The sequence below is a fragment of the Bos grunniens genome, chromosome 21 (assembly GCF_055505025.1).
Source record: "Bos grunniens cultivar Pamir isolate PY7600 chromosome 21, Bosgru_T2T1.0, whole genome shotgun sequence".
Taxonomy (NCBI): domain Eukaryota; kingdom Metazoa; phylum Chordata; class Mammalia; order Artiodactyla; family Bovidae; genus Bos; species Bos grunniens.
This window is the reverse complement of record NC_141185.1, coordinates 24901710-24921398: the sequence shown is the minus strand read 5'-3', so window position 1 is coordinate 24921398 and position 19689 is coordinate 24901710. Positions and strand designations below refer to the sequence as shown.

The following is a 19689-nucleotide window of genomic DNA, read 5'->3' as shown; positions in this document are numbered from 1 at the left end:
CCACCATTCTGCTCCTGGGGATCTGGTCTGTATTGAGATATCTCCTCTGCTGTCCCTCCCTGCCCAGGGACTGGCTTCCTTCTACTACTTCCTTGCCAGGACCTTCCCTTTCCAAGAGACTTTCCCTCCGTTCCTTTCCCCAGAGTACTCTGCCCAGCTTTGAATCCTTCTGATTCTTATGGCTTGGCTTGTACATGGGGTCTGAGGTCACACGTTGATTTGTACTGCTTAGTTATTTCTTGGTGTCCCCTTTCGACTCTAGTTGGACACAAAGATGGGGGTGGCATGAGCCCTGCTGGGAGGGGTGGAGAAAATTCATGTCTTCTGTGTTTCTTTTGTTCAGTCCATTGTTTAAAGTGCGAGTATCCTCTTTTCAGAGCTAACATAATGATTCTGTTTAAATGGTAATTTAAAAAATCTTATTTATTTATTTTGCCTGTGTCAGGTCTTAATTGCAGCACTGGGGCTTCTATCCAGTTGTGGTGTGTGGGCTGCAGAGCACTTTGGGCTCAGTACCTGTGGAGCGCAGGCTTAGTTGCCCCATGGCATGTGGGATCTTAGTTCCCTGACTGGGGATGGAACCCCCTTTCCCTGAATTGGAAGGCAGGTTCTTAGTCCCTGGGCGACCAGGGAAGTCCCGATACTTGTTCTTTGACTCTTCTTTTGTTAATACCTCATTCTTCATCCAATCAACTCTTCTCTGTCTGGAAACTATCTCAAGAGCCCATCTGGTCCAGCTTCTGCCGTGGAGTACGGTGTTACCACTCTCATTTTACAGGGGAAGGAAGCGTTGAGGAATAAAGACTATGAGGAGGACAGGGGGCCAACCCAGAGCCGCTCTAGAGAACTCAGCCCATTGGGGGACTGGAGCATTAATAAGAGGAGTGAAGAGACTGCAAATAGACCTAGATGGTGCCTCACTTCTCTTCTTTCCTCTCTGCTCCCTGAGGGTACCCTCTAAGGTAGGACCCAGGATAAATAAGAAGGCAGATGACTCCTCCTCAGAGGAGTACAGAGATAGATGAGGTACAGAGATATCTTCAGTACAGAGACAGATGAGGTCCTGGAAGCTTGCTTATGATTTAGTCCAGTTCCTCAGCATAAGAGATCAAAGAGTAAGTTGAGGCAGAAGCTCTAGGTTAGAGGAAAGATAAGCATTTGCCTAGAGTATTTCCCATGGCAGAAATCCTTGGGGGACATAATGGAATGAGGACAAGAAGGCTGAATGGGAATCAACCTAGTTGATTGAGAGGTTGCCCAGCAGGGCGGTGCCTCATCAGAGCTCCCATCAATGGATTGCAAGGCTGAAGGCCCATGGACACGTGGTTGGGTTGGACCCAGTGGAGGGGTAGCTGTCCTTCCAGGGTGATCTATTAGAAGCAGGAACATTTTCAACACAAAATATATCTCAAGAGCTTGACCTTGTATCACAAAGCATACAGCAACTATTTAAAAAAAAAAGTCGCTCAGTCACGTCCAACTCTTTGCAGCCCCATGGATGATACAGTCCGTGGAATTCTCCAGGCCACAATACTGGAGTGGGTAGCCTTTTCCCTTCTCCAGGGGATCTTCCCAACCCAGGGTTCGAACCCAGGTCTCCCCCATTGCAGGTGGATTCTTTACCAGCTGAGCCACCAGGGAAGCCCAAAAAACATGGAATGCTTCACAGATTTATGTGTCATCCTTGCACAGGGGCCCTGCTAATCTTCTCTGTATCATTCCAATTTTAGTATATGTACAGTGGAAGCGAGCACCAACCAACATAATCAGTACTTAAAAAGCCCAAGAGCGATAGATGGTGTGTCATATACCTCATTCAGGCAACATCTAGAACAATTCATTTCCCAGATGAGTTTTCCTTCAAGAGCAAATCCTAGTGAGGAGTTCAGGTCATTCAATGCAGGCTCTAAATCTCAAGAGCCAGATCACAGAGAATTTCATTGAAATAACACATGTGACCATACACAAAACAGTTTTGTAAAAGAAGCACAGGGAGGCTTAGATGTGTTAGGTGTCAGGGCATCTTTGCAGCTTTCCACTGTTAAAGGGTTTTACCTTCTCACTTCAAGTCTGTCTTCTCACTTCAGGTCTGCAGTTCATCAGGCCAGCCCTGGGTGATTCATCTTGGCAGCAGCAGGAGTGAAAATTAGCATAGAGGTGCATGAGAGGGGTGCTGTCTGTAGGGTGTTGAAGTGAGGCTAAAAATAGTTGGGGGTTCCTGGGGAAGGCTCTTTCGTGGCCACAGGCACCACAAAAGGAAAACTCACAGGGGAAATCTGCCCACAAGAGAAGACAAAAGCCCCCGCCCCTGTCACCCCTTTTGCCCCACAGGAAAAGCTCGAGGTGACAGTGAATTTGGTGCTTTTAAAATGTCACAGCCCCCACAGATAGGCTGGCCTTCCTTCTTACCCCAGGCCTCCCGTCAGAGTCTTTCCTGCCGAGCAAATTCGCTTTCTTAGTTCATGATCCAGGATCCAGCACAGACATCTGTCCCTAACTGCCTGCAGCTACGTTTAGTCAAAGGACTGGTTATGCTAAAGGAAATGTGACATATTGACATGCTTGACTAATAGGAAGAAAGCAGTTCCCTAGAGAAAAAGTGTTGTGTATATAAATAAAAAAATAAACATTAATTTGTCAAGCATTTGTTAAGCACTTTTCTGCCAGGCACTGCTGGTGTCTGAAGATACCAAAAAAAAAAAAAAAAAAAAAGGTTCCTGGCTGTTTGGGAACTTATAGGCTATTGGGGAGAGAATCAGATCCAGGAATGATTTGAGTAAGGAGTGATAAAGACTGAAGTTGAAATAAGAACAAAGTGTTCTGGGAGCATAGAATTAGGGAAATTAAGGCAGGCTGCGAGGGTTGGTCAAGGAGAGTTTTTTTTTTTTTTAACTGAAATAGTTGATGTATAGTATTATAAAAGTTACAGGTGTAAAATATAGTGATTCACAATTTTAAAGGTCATGCCCCATTTATAGTTATTATAAAATATTGCCTGTATTCCCTGTGTTGTACATATATCCTGGTAGCTGATTTATTTATTTATTTATTTTAGCTTATTTATTTTATACACAGTAATTTGGATTGCTTAATTCCCATACCCCTATATTGCCCCTTTCCCTTCCCTCTCCACACTGTAACCACTGGTTTGTTTTCTGTGTCTGTGAGTCTGTTTACTTTTGTTATATTCACTAGTTGGTTGTATTGTTTTAGATCCCACGTATCAGTGATATCATCCAGTATTTGTCTATGTCTGATTTATTTCACTCAGCATAATACCCTCCAAGTCCATCCATGTTGTTGCAAATGGCAAAATTTCATTCTTTTTTTTCCTGGCTGAGTAGTATTCCATTGTGTTGTATTCCATATATATGGAATACACACACACACACACACACACACACACACATATATATCAATCCTAAAGGAAATCAACCCTGAATATTTATTGGAAGGACTAAAGATGAAGCTCCACTATTTTGGCCACCTGATATGAAGAGCCAACTCATTGGAAAAGACCCTGATGCTGGGAAATTTTGAAGGCAAAAAGAGGAGGAGGCAGTAGAGGATGACATGGTTAGTTAGCGTTACCAACTCAATGGACACGAATTTGCGCAAATACCAGGAGATAGTGAAGGACAGGGAAGCCTGGGGGTCACAAAAAGTCCTACAAGGCTTAGCGACTAAACAACAACAAATATATACACACCACATATTCTTTATCCACTCATTTGTTGTGGGCCCGTAGGTTGCCTCCAAATCTTGGCAGTTGTAATTGATGCTGCTGTGAATATCGGGGTGCATGTATCTTTTCAAATTAGTGTTTTCCTTCCTTTCAGATATATACTCAGGAGTGGAATTGCTGGGTCATATGGTAACTCTGTCTGTAGTTTTTTGAGGAACCCCCCATACTGTTTTCCATGGTGGCCGCACCAATTTGCATTCCCACCAGCAGTGTGAAAGGGTTCCCTTCTTCCCACATCTCCCCAGCATTTGTTATTTGTGTTCTTTTTGATGATGGCCATTCTGACAGGTGTGAGATGATAAAGGACAGCTTTTAAGGGACAAGTGAAAGTCAGTTAGGAAAGCGGGGAGAAGGACATGCCAGGAGAAGGTGGAGTCTGTGGTGAAGCACCCAAGTGTGAAACAAGCTGTTGCACGTGGGCTGGTGTCGGGTGGGGAGACAAGAGTGTGGGCAGGAAGGAGATGAGGCAGATCCATGTGACCGAGCAGAGAAGCTAGAACAGTGCCTTGAAACCTATGGAGAGCCCCTGGGGGATTTTGTTTAAATTTTTAAAAAAATTGTTTTCTTTTTTTTTGGTTGCACCGAGCAGCATGAGGGATCTTAGTTCCCCACCTAGGGACTGAACCCAGGCCCCTTGCAGTGGAAGCGCAGAGTCCCAACTGCTGGGCCACCAGGAAGGTCCCTGGGGGGTTTTACATGGTGGCTGCCATCAGTGTGCTTTGGGGGACAGTGTGGCAAGCAGACTGGAGTGGATTAGGCATGAAGCTGGCGGCCGGTGAAAGGCAGTGACTGGAAAGTGAGGAGAGAGATGGCTAAAGAGATCCCAGAGTGGGGACAGAGAGGATGAGGGGCAAGGACAGAGAAGGAGGCATCAGGAGCTTCTAGTTCCTGACCTGGGCTGCTTAGTGGGGAAATTGGAAGAAGAGTGGGTGGGGGAAGTGATGGGTTCTCTGTTGGATGTTTTAATCTCAGGGGACCTAGAAACACATGACAGGTGATTGAATGTGGAGATTTCTTTCTTTTTTTTTTTTACCAGTTTAAAATCTGTTATTTATTTTGGATTAAATGATTTTTTTGTGACAAAGATGCATGTTCAGAGTCATTCCAGAGCACTGACATTTTTGGTTGAAGTTTGATGAGAGATCGCATAAAATATCTTTATCATCTAGCCATTAGTCAGACAATTACCTAGTTAATTGGTTAATTGGTTACAGTGAAATAAAATAACCAGTTCACTCTAAATCTAAAATATAGTTCTTTTGAATTTGCCTCTGGATTGAAAGGATTTGATGTTAATTGGTGGCTGCATTTGTGTGTTAGGGCTGTTGTAACAAAATCCCACATAGAGGGTAGTTTAGACAACATAGTTGTTCCCTCATAGTTCTGAAAGCTGGAAGTTCAAGATCCAGGGATCAACAAGTCTGTGCTCATCTGAGGCCTCTCTTGGTGCTGGGGACGCTCTCCATGTGTCTGCATATAGTCTTTTCCTCTGTGTGTGTCTGCGTCCTAATCTCCTCTTCTCATAAAGACACCCTTCAGACTGGGTTAGGTCCCATGCTGTGGACCCAATTTTAACTTCATTACCTTTTGAAAGGCTCTGTCTCCAAAGTCAGCCACATTCTGAGGTACTGGACATTAAATCTTTTTTTTTTTTTTTAATGTTTTATTTATTTTTTAAAAATGTATTATTATTATTTTTACTTTACAATGTTGTATTGGTTTTGCCATACATAAACATGCATCCGCCACGGGTGTACACGTGTTCCCCATCCTGAACCTCCCTCCCTCCTCCCTCCCCATACCATCCCTTTGGGTCATCCCAGGGCACCAGCCCCAAGCTTCCTGTATCCTGCATCAAACCTGGACTGGCGATTCATTTCTTATATGATATTATACATGTTTTAATGCCATTCTCCCAAATCATCCCCCTCTCTCCCTCTCCCACAGAGTCCAAAAGACTGTTCTATACATCTGTGTCTCTTTTGCTGTCTCGCGTACAGGGTTGTGGTTACCATCTTTCTGAATTCCATATATATGCGTTAGTATACTGTATTGGTGTTTTTCTTTCTGGCTTACTTCACTCTGTATAATAGGCTCCAGTTTCATCCACCTCATTAGAACTGATTCAAATGTATTCTTTTTAATGGCTGAGTAATACTCCATTGTGTATATGTACCACAGCTTTCTTATCCATTCGTCTGCTGAATGTGGAGATTTCTAAGAGAATAAAATATTTGGGAGTTGTCAGCTTACTTGAGAAATAGCTGAAGTCAAGGTGAGGACAAAGTCACCCAGAATTGCATGTAGATTCTAAGAATCAAGATGCGAACACCAGCACTTAAGAAGCTGAGGGTAAGAAGCCAGCAAAAAAACTGAGACCAGCTCAAGGGACAGGAGGGAAATCAGAGGAGAGGGCTGTCCCAGAAGCTGAAAAAGGTGAGAGGTATGAGAAGATGGTCATCAGAAGAGGCGTCCAGTGTGGCCAGATTGTGTGACTGTACAGATTGCTCACCAATTCAGGAAACTTGAGAAAAGGCCAGATTGAAAGAAAAGAAAGTTTTCCTTATGATAGAATGTTGAATTAATACACATTTATAAGGTTAAGTAAAGAGGTCCTTCAGGGCTGTGATTGCAAGATTTACCAGTAGTACGTTGAAAGCATGGAAGAAAAGTTTAGCAGCTGTTTCATTTTGTAGGTGAAGAGACGAGGTAGATGAGGTTAAGGGATGTACCCAACTAAGGGATGTTGGATGTGACCAACTTAGGTCACACAACTAAGTTGACCAGGACTAAAATCCATATCTCTAGATAATTTAGCCCTCCGCTGTTTACTCTGATTAGTTCTCAAACTGCAGCTTGCCTTAGAGTCACCAGAGGGCTTTTAAAACTAGATTGCCTCACCCCACTTCTCCCATGCCCCCACCTCTGGAGATCTTCATCCAGTAGGTCCTGGGTAGGGCTTGAAAATGTCTTTCTTACAAGCTCTAGGTCCTCTATTGCTTCTAGGCGGGGACCACACTTTGAGAACCACTAGAGAACCACACTCGGAGAAGGCAATGGCACCCCACTCCAGTACTCTTGCCTGGAAAATCCCATGGGCAGAGGAGCCTGGTAGGCTGCAGTCCGTGGGGTCGCTAAGAGTTGGACACGACTGAGCGACTTCACTTTCCCTTTTCACTTTCATGCATTGGAGAAGGAAATGGCAACCCACTCCAGTGTTCTTGCCTGGAGAATCCCAGGGATGGGGGAGCCTGGTGGGCTGCCATCTATGGGGTCGCACAGAGTCGGACACGACTGAAGTGACTTAGCAGCAACAGCAGCAGAGAACCACACTACAGAACTATTCTAGATGCTTCTAAACCCTTAAAAGTAAGGAGGATTCTAGAAAGCAGCTGGGTTTCCCAGGATGCTTGACCATTCTCTAAGAAACTCTCAGGATAGTAATTCACTTGGAAAGAAATTCATGTGAGTCAGTGTCCCTGCGGAAAGTATGAATATGGAACTGGACTTGATTCATTCAAAGCTCTGCCCTGAGTGCCCACGCTGTTCTAGACACTTTTCTTGGCATGGGAGTACAGTCCAAAACTCTGCCCTCAGGGAGCTTACCTTATTTAGGAGACAGAAATATACCAGATAAATAAGGAAAATATAGAATATATTAGTGAGAGTGTTTAAGAGAAAAATGAAGTCAGAGAAAGGAGTAGAAATGTCAGGGCAGGAGGACATATTGAAGTTTTAAGCACGGTGGCTGGGAAGAGGAGAGGGCAACAGCGAAGACCTGAAGGAAGGGGGAGAGTGAGCTGGGTGAGTGCAGAGGCCCTGAGGTGGGCCCTCTTGGAGACATGGCAGGGAGGCAGTGTGGGTGAAATGGAGTGAGTCAGGGGAAGAGCAATAGGAAATGAAGTCAGAGATCTCAGAAAGCCGGGTCAATGCCGGGATCTTAGGAATGGATTTTTCACATTTAGGAAATTCCTCCTTAAAAAGTTACTCCATTTCTCTTGTACTAAACTGTACTATCTACTGCTAAGGGAACATTAGGTCCCAAACTTGAGCTCTGGCTCTCCCTATAACCCTACTGAAGGGTTATAGAAATTCCCTCCACAGATTGGCTAAGGAGTTTGCTCAGCTGCTTGTTTTCTTTTCCAAACAGTTGCCCCCAGGCCCATCTGCAGAGACAGACCCAGGAGGAAATGTGTTTCTTTGATCACCTTCTCCGTGTGTATATGCACGACCCCATCCCCGCTTCCTCATCCATGCCCCATCCCACCCCCATCTCTTCACTCAATGCTGAGAGAATTGCCCTGGCAGTGTCTGCCACATTTTTTCTGTATTACAAATGACATTGTCCGCACTTCTGGGAAAAACGGACCCCACCCACATGAGTCTTGGGCGGTGGCTCAGACCTTCAGTTTGTCAGTCTGCATTCTTTTTATGGTCAGGACTTTTGGATCCTGGCCCACCCCACAACCACCTGTACTGGGGAAAGAAAAAACCCAATGCATTAAAGGACAGCCTAGGATCTTTGTCTTTCTGGAAGATTATTGAATTTATATTCAAATGTATAGAAGGCAAACTATTAGGCTTGATGGAACATTGTGCTAAGAAAGCTTTGTATTTTCTTATATTCTGACACACACAGTCTGACCTCGAACAGGATTGGATCTATAACACAGCAAGGTGTTTGTGGTCTGTGAAGTCTCAGGCTAGGTCCTGCCCCAACACATAGGACCAAAAAGATGTAGTCCTGGGGTCTGGGGGGTTATATCCTAGGCCTCTGAGAATAGAGGAGTATTTATGATAATTTATGTTTTCATGTCGGGACATGAGACGTATTTTCTAGCAGAACAAAAGAGAATTCTAAGCTCCCCTCACAATTTGGTTTTGAGTCTTCAGAGACCGTATCTGTTTCTTTGAGTCGAATAGTTTCGAAGCTAATACTAATATTGACAAATCAGTAAGTTATCTGTGGGTTAAATTGATAAAGTATTGGATTTAAGAACAAATGAGTTTTCACTGATGACTTTTCTTTCCAGACTTGAATTTCAGGTTCTTAGTGGCCCATGTAGCGTAAAGGGTGAGTTTCACCACCTCTCTGGAACAGCAACTCTGTCCCATCCAGAAAAATATACCACATGTGGGCTGCTCTAGGAACTTAGATGACCTGTCCCACTCCTGGAGTCTGGGGACTCTTTGGCACAGGGGCATTTTTTGTTGATCTCTAGAATCTTAGGTGGTCGGGGCTGAAGTGACCTTGAAGGTCAGTTAGTTCAAGTGCTCCTTTTATGTTTAAAGTGTGTCTCAGTATCCTAAGTGGTCTAGCAACTTTGGTAAAACACCTCTAGTGTTTGTACCTAGGAAGGACATTAAGTGAGAGGAGAGACCCCAGTTCTACTTACTGAAGAAGACCTTTGTGCGGGAGCTGAGTTTTGATGTGGTTAATCTGCTCAGTTCAAATGAAAGTCAGTTCAATTAAAAGAGAGGAAAAGGAAACTTGGCCAATGTCTCTCTTCTTTTGCCAAATGAAACAGTATTGTGGATGCAGAATCAAGACTACCTTTTTGGAAAATAGCTAAATGGCAAGCACCCTACACTTGTATTTCCCTTCTAATTAAAAAACAATGCCATTTAAAAAAAAAAAAAGGAAAAAGAAAAAACAATCGCAAATGCCAGACCACAACAGCAAAATGTTTCACAGTGCCCCCACCCCAATAAACCCTCGTTTCTTGTCTCCACCAACAAAAACAAATTTTATGGCCCAGTCTGTACATGAATCACTCTGTGGAAATGATAGCAAATGCAATAACCCCAGACAGCTGCAATTATCTAAATGTCTCCTTATTAGCCATTTGAATGGTTGAAGCCTTATAATCAAATCAGAATGAATGCTAATCGAAATCTAATAGAGCTTACATCCGTTTGATTAGGTATCAGAATTTGATTCCGATATTGTTAAGTTACAGCTATGACCCATCAAGTCACACTAAAAATACATTTTATAACCTTAATGGCAAAAGGAGATGGATTCTTTCCATAAACCAGGGCAAACTGGAACTGGTTTGTACTGTGCCGGCGCCACCTACCGGGATTTAGTGGAACTGCAGAGACCATCTTTCCTTGGAAGTGGGGCACAACTATTTGTTGTCTGATTCCAAGAAGATTTTTGAAAATTAAGCAAGAGATACTGCCCACGTTTTAAATTCTATAATTAAATATGACTAGTGATCATGGAGAATATTAATAGTGATTATTTCTGGGAAGGTGTGTGTTGGCAAGAACTAGAGGTAAAATTGGCGGGACTAGGTGAGACCAGTTAATGGAGCGCCGCTGGGTGAAAAGCTGCAGAAATGAGCCTTAGCACTCCCCACGTCCTGACTGACTCCATTCCTCCCCTTTTCTCTGCTAACGGAAGATTCACTTATGTTTGTAATACCTCTGGAATAAACAACATGTACTGAATCTCTGCCATGATACAAATACAGTCTCAAAATCCTGTTGAGTAATAGAAATATAAACTGTGGTCCCTTCCTCAGGAGATTTGTAATCAGTTCTGTGAAGAGTTTGGAAAAAATACACGATACCTCATAGTAGCAATTAAGGGCTAACTTTTGTCATATAGTAGTCTGCTAAGAAAGAATGGTTGGGATGTAAATTTTTAAAAATTGAAGTATAGTTAATTTGCAATGTTAGTGTACAGCAAAGTGATTCAGTTATATACATATATATACATATATATGCATATATATGTATATACATATATTCTTTTTCATATTTTTTCCATTGTAAGTTATTATAAGATATAGAGTATAGTTTCCTGTGCTATTCTGTAGGTCTTTGTTGTTTACCTATTTTATATGCAGTAATGTATGTATGTTAATCCCAGGATCCTAATTTACACTCCCCCATCCCCTGCTATCCCTTTGGTAACAATAAGTTGGGTGTACATTTTTTGAGACTTTACATGTGTGAAATACATTTATTCTACACTCAAGCTGAAGACAGTTTGCCCATATAAAGTATACTTTTCTCTCACTCGGTGAATACATAGGGAAGCTTGTTTGTAAAATATATGCCCCAGGAATTTGAGAGGTAGTAGAGGGATGGTAAGTCAAATTTGTTGCTTAATTTACTAACTGCCTAGAAACTTAAGGTCTATATATTTGCATACTGGATTTGACCTGAATTAGCCCTGATCTTTTTTCAAATTTTTAAAATTGTGATATACACATAACATAAAAATTGCCATCTTAATCATGTTTAAGTAACAGTTCAGTGGTATGAATTACATCCATATTGTTGAGCAACCATCACCACAATGCATCTTCAAAACTCTCTTCATCTTACAAAACTGAAACTCCACAGCCATTAAACAATGACTCCTTGTTTCCCTCTCCCCTCAGTCCCTGGCAGCCGCCATTCTACTTACTATAATTTTGACTACTCCGAGTACCTCCTACAAATGGAATCATACAGTACTAGTCTTTTTGTGACTGACTTAGATCTTCCGTGGTGGCTCAGAGAGTAAAGCATCTGCCTACAATGCGGGAGACCCGTGTTCGATCCCTGAGTAGGAAAGATAACCCTGGAGAAGGAAATGGCAACCCACCCCAGTACTCTCGCCTAGAAAATCCCATGGATGGAGGAGCCTGGTAGGCTATAGTCCATGGGGTTGCAAAGAGTCGGACACGCCTGAGCAACATCACTTTTTAGTTCAGTTAGCATAACAGGCTCCAGGTTCATTCATGCTGTAGAGTATGTCAGCATTTCCTTCCTTTTTAAGACTGAAAAATGTTCCCTTTATGCATATAGCACATTTTACTTATTCATTCATCTGTCCGTGAACTCTTGGGTTGTTTCCAAAATTTAGCTTTTGCAAATAAAGCTGCTGTGGATGTGGGTGTATAAATATGTCTTTGAGACACTGCTTTTAATTCCTTTGGGCATATATCCAGAAGTGGAATTGTTGGGTTATATGCCAAGTCTATATTTAAATTTTTTTAAGGAACCACCATGCTGCTTTCCACAGTGGCTGTATCATGTTTTAGTCACACATATAATGCACACAGGTTCTAATTTCTCCATATCCTTGCCAACATTTTTTTTTTTTAAATAGTAGTTACCTTAATGGCACCCCACTCCAGTACTTTTGCCTGGAAAATCCCATGGACTGAGGAGGCTGGTAGGCTGCAGCAGTCCATGGGGTCGCTAGAGTCAGACGCGACTGAGCGACTTCACTTTCACTTTTCCCTTTCCTGCCTTGGAGAAGGAAATGGCAACCCACTCCAGTGTTCTTGCCTGGAGAATCCCAGGGACGGGGAAGCCTGTTGGGCTGCCGTCTATGGGGTCGCACAGAGTCGGACACGACTGAAGCGACTTAGCAGCAGCAGCACCTAATGGATGTGAAGGGGTACCTCACTGTAGTTTTGATTTGCATTTACATAACGATTAGTGATGTTGCACATCTTTTCATGTGCTTATTGGCCATTTGAATATCTTTTTTGAAGAAGTGTCTATTCAAGTCCTTTGCCCATTTTTGAATAGGGTAATTTGTTTTTTGTTGTTTAGTTTTAGGAGTTCTTTATAGACTCTTAATATTAATCCCTTATCAGATATATGATTTGCAAGTATTTTCTCCTTTCATGAGTTGCATTTTCACTCTGAAAGTGTTTTTTTTGGAGGGGGTACCAAATTGCTTCATTTGAAAGAATGGTACAAAAGAACCTAAGTAGATGTTTGGGTACAACCTATAGAAAAAGTAAAGGTTACCCCCCAAAAAACACTTTCAGAGTATTGTGAAGTCCATCGTGTGTAAATGTGGTCACCCAGTTCTTTGTATTACCCTGCTTATTCAGGTAATGAGTCTCAATGAGGTCAACAAGTGGGGGTTGATCTTATCAGTGGCCAGTTCTTGCAGCTCCAGTAGCAACTGATTGACGCTTCCCAAGTGTAACACACACTCCACTGTGTTCAGCTCCTTCTCCTGGTCCTTAGGATCTGGTTCCTTGGTATCCTGGAAGAAGATGTGGTCACCTCATTGATTCTGCAACTTCATCAGTTTCTCAACACGTTTTCTCTCCTCACGAGACTGGTGAAGAAACTATTTGGCAAAGTTCTGCCAAGCCACACGATTGCAGCCAAAGTAGTGAGACATGGACAGGCAGAGGTTGGAAGTGTAGGGCTCTAGGTTGATCTGGCAGTTGATGGTGGCCTCTGAGTCCTATTGGTGGTTCTGGCCCTCCGGTGAGGGACCTCAGTGGTCAGGGCAGGTGACAAGGAGAGGAAGTGAAGGCTGCCCAGCGCTAGAGCAGCAGCAGGGGCCGTGGGGGTGCGGTGGGGTGTGGGCTTTGGGGCTCTGTAAGGAGGGTTGAAGGGCTGGCTCTGAGCACCAGCAGGCATGGGAGATTAACACCTGTTCTGTCCAAGCATTGTTTTACTTATTTGGCCGCACTAATCCAAGCCAGGTTTCAGCAATATGTGAACCGTGAACTTCCTGATGTTCAAGCTGGTTTTAGAAAAGGCAGAGGAACCAGAGATCAAATTGCCAACGTCCGCTGGATCATGGAAAAAACAAGAGAGTTCCAGAAAAACGTCTATTTATGCTTTATTGACTATGCCAAAGCCTTTGACTGTGTGGATCACAATAAACTGTGGAAAATTCTGAAAGAGATGGGAATACCAGACCACCTGACCTGCCTCTTGAGAAATCTGTATGCAGGTCAGGAAGCAACAGTTAGAACTGTACATAGAACAACAGACTGGTTCCAAATAGGAAAAGGAGTTCGTCAAGGCTGTATATTGTCACCCTGTTTATTTAACTTATATGCAGAGTACATAATGAGAAACGCTGGACTGGAAGAAACACAAGCTGGAATCAAGAGTGTCAGGAGAAATATCAATAACCTCAGATATGCAGATGACACCACCCTTATGGCAGAAAGTGAAGAGGAACTCAAAAGCCTCTTGATGAAAGTGAAAGTGGAGAGTGAAAAAGTTGGCTTAAAGCTCAACATTCAGAAAACGAAGATCATGGCATTCAGTCCCACCACTTCATGGGAAATAGATGGGGAAACAGTGGAAACAGTGTCAGACTTTATTTTTCTGGGCTCCAAAATCACTGCAGATGGTGACTGCAGCCATGAAATTAAAAGACACTTACTCCTTGGAAGGAAAGTTATGACCAACCTAGATAGCATGTTCAAAAGCAGAGACATTACTTTGCCAACAAAGGTCCATCTAGTCAAGGCTATGGTTTTTCCTGTGGTCATGTATGGATGTGAGAGTTGGACCGTGAAGAAGGCTGAGCGCCGAAGAACTGATGCTTTTGAACTGTGGCATTGGAGAAGACTCTTGAGAGTCCCTTGGACTGCAAGGAGACCCAACCAGTCCATTCTAAAGGAGATCAGCCCTGGGATTTCTTTGGAAGGAATGATGCTAAAGCTGAAACTCCAGTACTTTGGCCACCTCATGTGAAGAGTTGACTCATTGGAAAAGAGTCTGATGCTGGGAGGGATTGGGGGCAGGAGGAGAAGGGGACGACAGAGGATGAGATGGCTAGATGACATCACTGACTCGATGGATGTGAGTCTCCGTGAACTCCGGGAGTTGGTAATGGACAAGGAGGCCTGGCATGCTGCGATTCATGGGGTTGCAAAGAGTTGGACACGACTGAGCGACTGAACTGAACTGAAATCTTAGTTGCTGCATGTGGGATCTAGTTCCCTGACCAGGAATTGAACCCAAGCCTCCTGCATTGGGAGTGTGGAGTCTTAGCCACTGGACCACCAGGGAAGTCCCTGCCCAAGCATTGTTGAAGCAGGAAACCATGGTTGAAAATGTCCTTTTATGCACAATAGTTGTCAATTTTCATGAAGTCCAACTTGTCTAGTTTTTCTTTTGTTGCCTATGTCTTTGGTGTCATCCCCAAGAAATCATTGCCAAATCCAATGTAGTAAAGCTTTTGCTGTTTTCTTCTCACAGTTTTATGATTTAGGTCTTACGTTTAGTTCTGCAATTTTTCTGTATGGTATTAGGTAAGAGTCCAGCTTCATTCTTTTACATGTGGCTACCCAGTTTTCCCAGCACCACTAGTTGAAAAGATTGTCCTTTCCGCATTGAATTGTCTTGCTACCCTTGTTGAAAATCAATTGACCATATATGCAAGGGTTTATTTCCAGGTCTCTATTTTATTCTGTTGGTCTGTATGTCTATAGACCAGTACCATACTTTTTGATTACTATTGCTTTGTAGTAAGTTCTGAAATCAGGATGTGTGAGACCTCCAACTTTGTTCTTCTTTCTCAAGATGGTTTTGGCTATTCTGGGTTCCTTGAGATTCCATATGAATTTTAGGATAGATTTTTCTATTTCTGAAAATAGAGATTTTTATTATTTTTGAGATTTTGAGATTGAGATTTTGTCATTTGTCATTGAGATTTGTCATTTGTCATTGAGATTTTGATAGGAATTGCCTTGACTGTGTAGATCATTTTGAGTACAATAGGCATTTTAAATATTAAAAATTTAATATTTAGTCTTCTCATTCATGAACCTGGGATGTGTTTCCATTTATTTATGGCTTCTTTAATTTCTTTCAGCAATGTTTTATAGTTTTTATTGTATGTCTTTAACCTCCATAGTAAGTTAATTCCTAAATATTTTATTTTACAGTTTCCTTTTCAGTCTGTTCATTTTAGTGTATTAATAGAAATGCAACTGAATTTTCTGTGTTAAGTTTGTACCCTGCTATTTGCTGAATTTATTAGTTCTAACAGGCTTTTTGAGGACTCTAAGGGTTGTATACATATAAGATCATATCATCTGTGAACAAAGATAATTTTAATTCTTCCTTTCTGATTTGGATGCCTTTTATTTATTTATTTTCGTTCTATTCCTAGTTTGAGAGGCTTTTCTTTATATAGTGAAAGGGCATTGAATTTGTCAAATGATTTTTCTCTGCATCATTGAGATGATCATGAAGGTTTTTTTCCTTCTGTTGATGTGGTGTGTTTATACTGGTCAATTTTTCATACGTTGAACCCTCCTTGTATTCCAGGAATAAATTCCACTTGGTCATGCTGTGTAATCCTTTCAATATGCTGCTTAATTTGGCTTCTAGTATTTTATTGATGATTTTTGCATCAGTGTTCATAAGAGATATTAGCCTGTAGTTTTCTTACAGTGTCTTTTTCTGGCGTTGGTACTGTAGTAATACTGGTCTCATTGAATAAGTGTGGAAGGGTTCCCTCCTTGTCAATTTTTTGAAAAGTTTGAGAATGTTTGGTATTGGTTCTTGTTTAAATGTCTGGTAGCATTTACCACTGAGCCATTAAGCCCAGGACTTTTTATTTGTTGGGAGGGGAGGTTTGACTACTGATTCAGTCTCCTTATTCAGTTTTTCTATTCCTTTATGATTCAGATTTGGTAGGTTTTGTGTGTCTAGGAATTTGTTCATTTCATCTAGGTTATACTGTTTTTGGACATACAATTATTCATAGTACTTTCTTACAGTCCTTTTTATTTATGTAGATTCACTAATAGTGTCTCCACTTTCATTTATTTTGTTTTAGTGATTTGTGTCTTCTCTCCTTTGTCCTAGTCATTCTAGCTAAAGGTTTGTAAGTTTTGTTGGTATTTAAAAAAAGGGATTTTTGGTTTCATTGATTTATTTTTTCCCCTACTGTTTTCTACCCTTTATTATGATTATCTCCACCCTAATCTTTATTATTTCCTTTCTTCCACTAGCTTTTTTAGTTTTGTAAGTTGTAAAGTTAGGTTATTGATCTAACAAGAGAAATTTCTTATTTTTTAATGTAACTGCTAATAGTTATAAAATTTCCCCTTTGCACTGCTTTTGCTGCGTTGCATAAGTTTTGGTATGTTGTGTTTTCATTATTAGTTTGCAAGTATTTTCTAATGTTCCTTGTGATTCCTTTTTATTTTTAAAAGAGTGTGTTGTTTAATTTCCACACATTTACTGAATTTCCAATTTTGCTGCTTTTATTGATTTCAAATTTTTCCTTGTTTGGAGAAGATATTTTAGGTAATACTATTGTTTTAGTCTATTGAGAGAATTGTGGCCTAACATAATTTATCCTGGAGAATGTCTCATGTGTACTTGAGAAGAATGTGTTTACTGTTGGGTGAAGTGTTCTATTATATATATCTGTTGGATCTAGTACTTTATTGTGTTGTTCAAGTCCTCTTCTTACCCAGCTTCTACTATTTGTTCTATCAGTTATTGAGAGAGGAGTATTGAAGTCTTCAACTGTTTTTGTGGAACTATTTTCCCCTCAATTTTGTCAATTTATGTATTTTGGTGGTCTGTTATTAGGTGCATAAAATTTTATAATTGTTATATCTTGATATATTCAACATTTGTTAATATACACTGTTCTTTAACTCTTGCAAACTTTTTTTATTTAAAGCATTTTGTCTGATACTAGTATTGCCATCTCTAATCTTTCTTGGTTACTATTTGCAGTCTTTTCCCATCCTTTTACTTTTAACTTATTTTTGTCTTTTGATCTAAAGTGAGTCTTGGGGACTTCCCTGGTGGTCCAGTGGCTAATACTCAATGTTCCCAATACAGGGGTCCCAGGGACTGAATCTATTTACATTCAGAGTAATAACTGCTAATTTTATTTTACTGTTTGTTTTCTATATGCCTTATACTTTTTTGTCCCTCACTTCCCACACTTCTTCTTTTGTGTTTAGCTGATTTTTTTTTGTAGTAAAGCATATTAATTTCCTTCTCATTTCTTTTTGTGTATATTCTTTAACTATTTTCTTTGTGGTTACCATGAGGATTACATTTGATAACCTAAACTGCAGCATTCTAATTTGAATTTATACCAGTTTAAATTCAATAACATACAAGCACTCTTCTTCTGGTACAGCTCCATCCCCATTCCTTTCAGTTACTGGTGTCACAAAATTACATCTTTATACACTATGTGTCCAAAATCAGTAATAATTTTTATTTATTATTCATCACTTAAATTGAATGGGAAACAAAATGTGGATTTACAAAGCAAAGTTACAATAATGCTAACTTTTAGACTAGTAATTGTTTTTTTAATGTATTAAAAGCAGAGTTACAAAGCACTTTCATAATAATACTAGCCCATGTATATACCTTCAGTGAGATATTTATTTCTTCATATGACTTTGAGTTACTGTCCAATGTCCTTTCATTTCTACCCACAGAACTCTAGCATTTCCTGTAGGACAGGGCTACTGTTAATAAACTCTCTCAGATTGTGTTTATCTGGGAATATCTTAATTTCTCTCTCACTTTTGAAGGTTACTTTTGCCAGGTATAGGATTCTTGGTTGACAGTTTTTATCTTTTAGTACTTTGACTATATCAGTCCACTGCCTTCTGGCCTTCAAGATTTCTGACGAGGAATCTGCAGATAAACTTATTGAGAATCACTTGTACATAAGTGATGTGTTGTTTCTATGGCTGCTTTCATGATTCTGTCTTTGTCTTTCAGCAGTTTGATTATAATGTCCCTTGGCGTGGCTGTCTTTGAGATCACCTAGTTGGAGTTCACTGAGTTTGGTTGTTTATATTCAACTTGGTTGCTTTTTATCCAACTTGAAAAGTTTTCAGCTGTTGTTTTCTTCAAATAATCTCTTCCCCTTTCTTTCCCTTATTTTGAAACTCCTGTAATGTGTGTATGGTGGTTTCCTTAAAGGTGTCCACAGTTCCCTTTAGCTCTGTTAACTTTTCTTTAATCTTTTTTCTTTCCATTCCTCAGTTCAGTTCAGTTCAGTTGCTCATTCATGTCCAACTCTTTGCAACCCCATGAATTGCAGCACGCCAGGCCTCCCTGTCCATCACCATCTCCCGGAGTTCACTGAAACTCACGTCCATCGAGTCGGTAATGCCATCCAGCCATCTCATCCTCTGTCGTCCCCCTCTCCTCCTGCCCCCAATCCCTCCCAGCATCAGAGTCTTTTCCAATGAGTCAGCTCCGCATGAGGTGGCCAAAGTACTGGAGTTTTAGCTTTAGCATCATTCCTTCCAATGAACACCCAGGGCTGATCTCCTTCAGAATGGACTGGTTGAATCTCCTTGCAGTCCAAGGGACTCTCAAGAGTCTTCTCCAATGCCACAGTTCAAAAGCATAAATTCTTCGGCACTCAGCTTTCTTCACAGTCCAACTCTCACGTCCATACATGACCACTGGAAAAACCATAGCCTTGACTAAATGGACCTTTGTTGGCAAAGTAATGTCTCTGCTTTTCAATATGCTATCTAGGTTGGTCATAACTTTCCTTCCAAGGAGTAAGTGTCTTTTAATTTCATGGCTGCAGTCACCATCTGCAGTGATTTTGGAGCCCAAAAAGATAAAGTCTGATACCATTTCCACTGTTTCCCCATCTATTTCCCATGAAGTGATGGGACCAGATGCCATGATCTTTGTTTTCTGAATGTTGAGCTTTAAGCCAACTTTTTCACTCTCCTCTTTCACTTTCATCAAGAGGCTTTTTAGTTCCTCTTCACTTTCTGCCATAAAGGTGGTATAATCTCCATATCTGAGGTTATTGATATTTCTCCTGGCAATTTTGATTCCAGCTTGTGCTTCTTCCAGCCCAGTGTTTCTCATGATGTACTCTGCATAGAAGTTAAATAAGCAGCCTTGACATACTCCTCTTCCTATTTGGAACCAGTCTGTTGTTCCATGTCCAGTTCTAACTGTTGCTTCCTGACCTGCATGCATATAGGTTTCTCAAGAGGCAGGTCAGGTGGTCTGGTATTCCCATCTCTTTCAGAATTTTCCACAGTTTATTGTGATCCACATAGTCAAAGGCTTTGGCATAGTCAATAAAACAGAAATAGAGGTTTTTCTGGAACTCTCTTCCTTTTTTGATGATCCAGCGGATGTTGGCAATTTGGTCTCTGGTTCCTCTGCCTTTTCTAAAACCAGCTTGAACATCTGGA

The 19689-nt window shown here is 41.2% G+C and overlaps 1 protein-coding gene and 1 non-coding gene across 4 annotated transcripts in view; one reads left to right on the top strand and one right to left on the bottom strand.

Annotated features, from left to right (window-relative positions):
• Positions 1-19689, top strand: part of LOC147349248 (histone-lysine N-methyltransferase SETMAR-like) — a 152740-nt gene that overhangs the window by 8540 nt on the left and 124511 nt on the right. The gene's annotated exons all lie outside the window — the stretch shown is intronic.
• Positions 1648-1754, bottom strand: LOC147349251 (U6 spliceosomal RNA). The gene has a single exon (XR_015150784.1). It is a non-coding gene; the product is annotated as a U6 spliceosomal RNA (small nuclear RNA).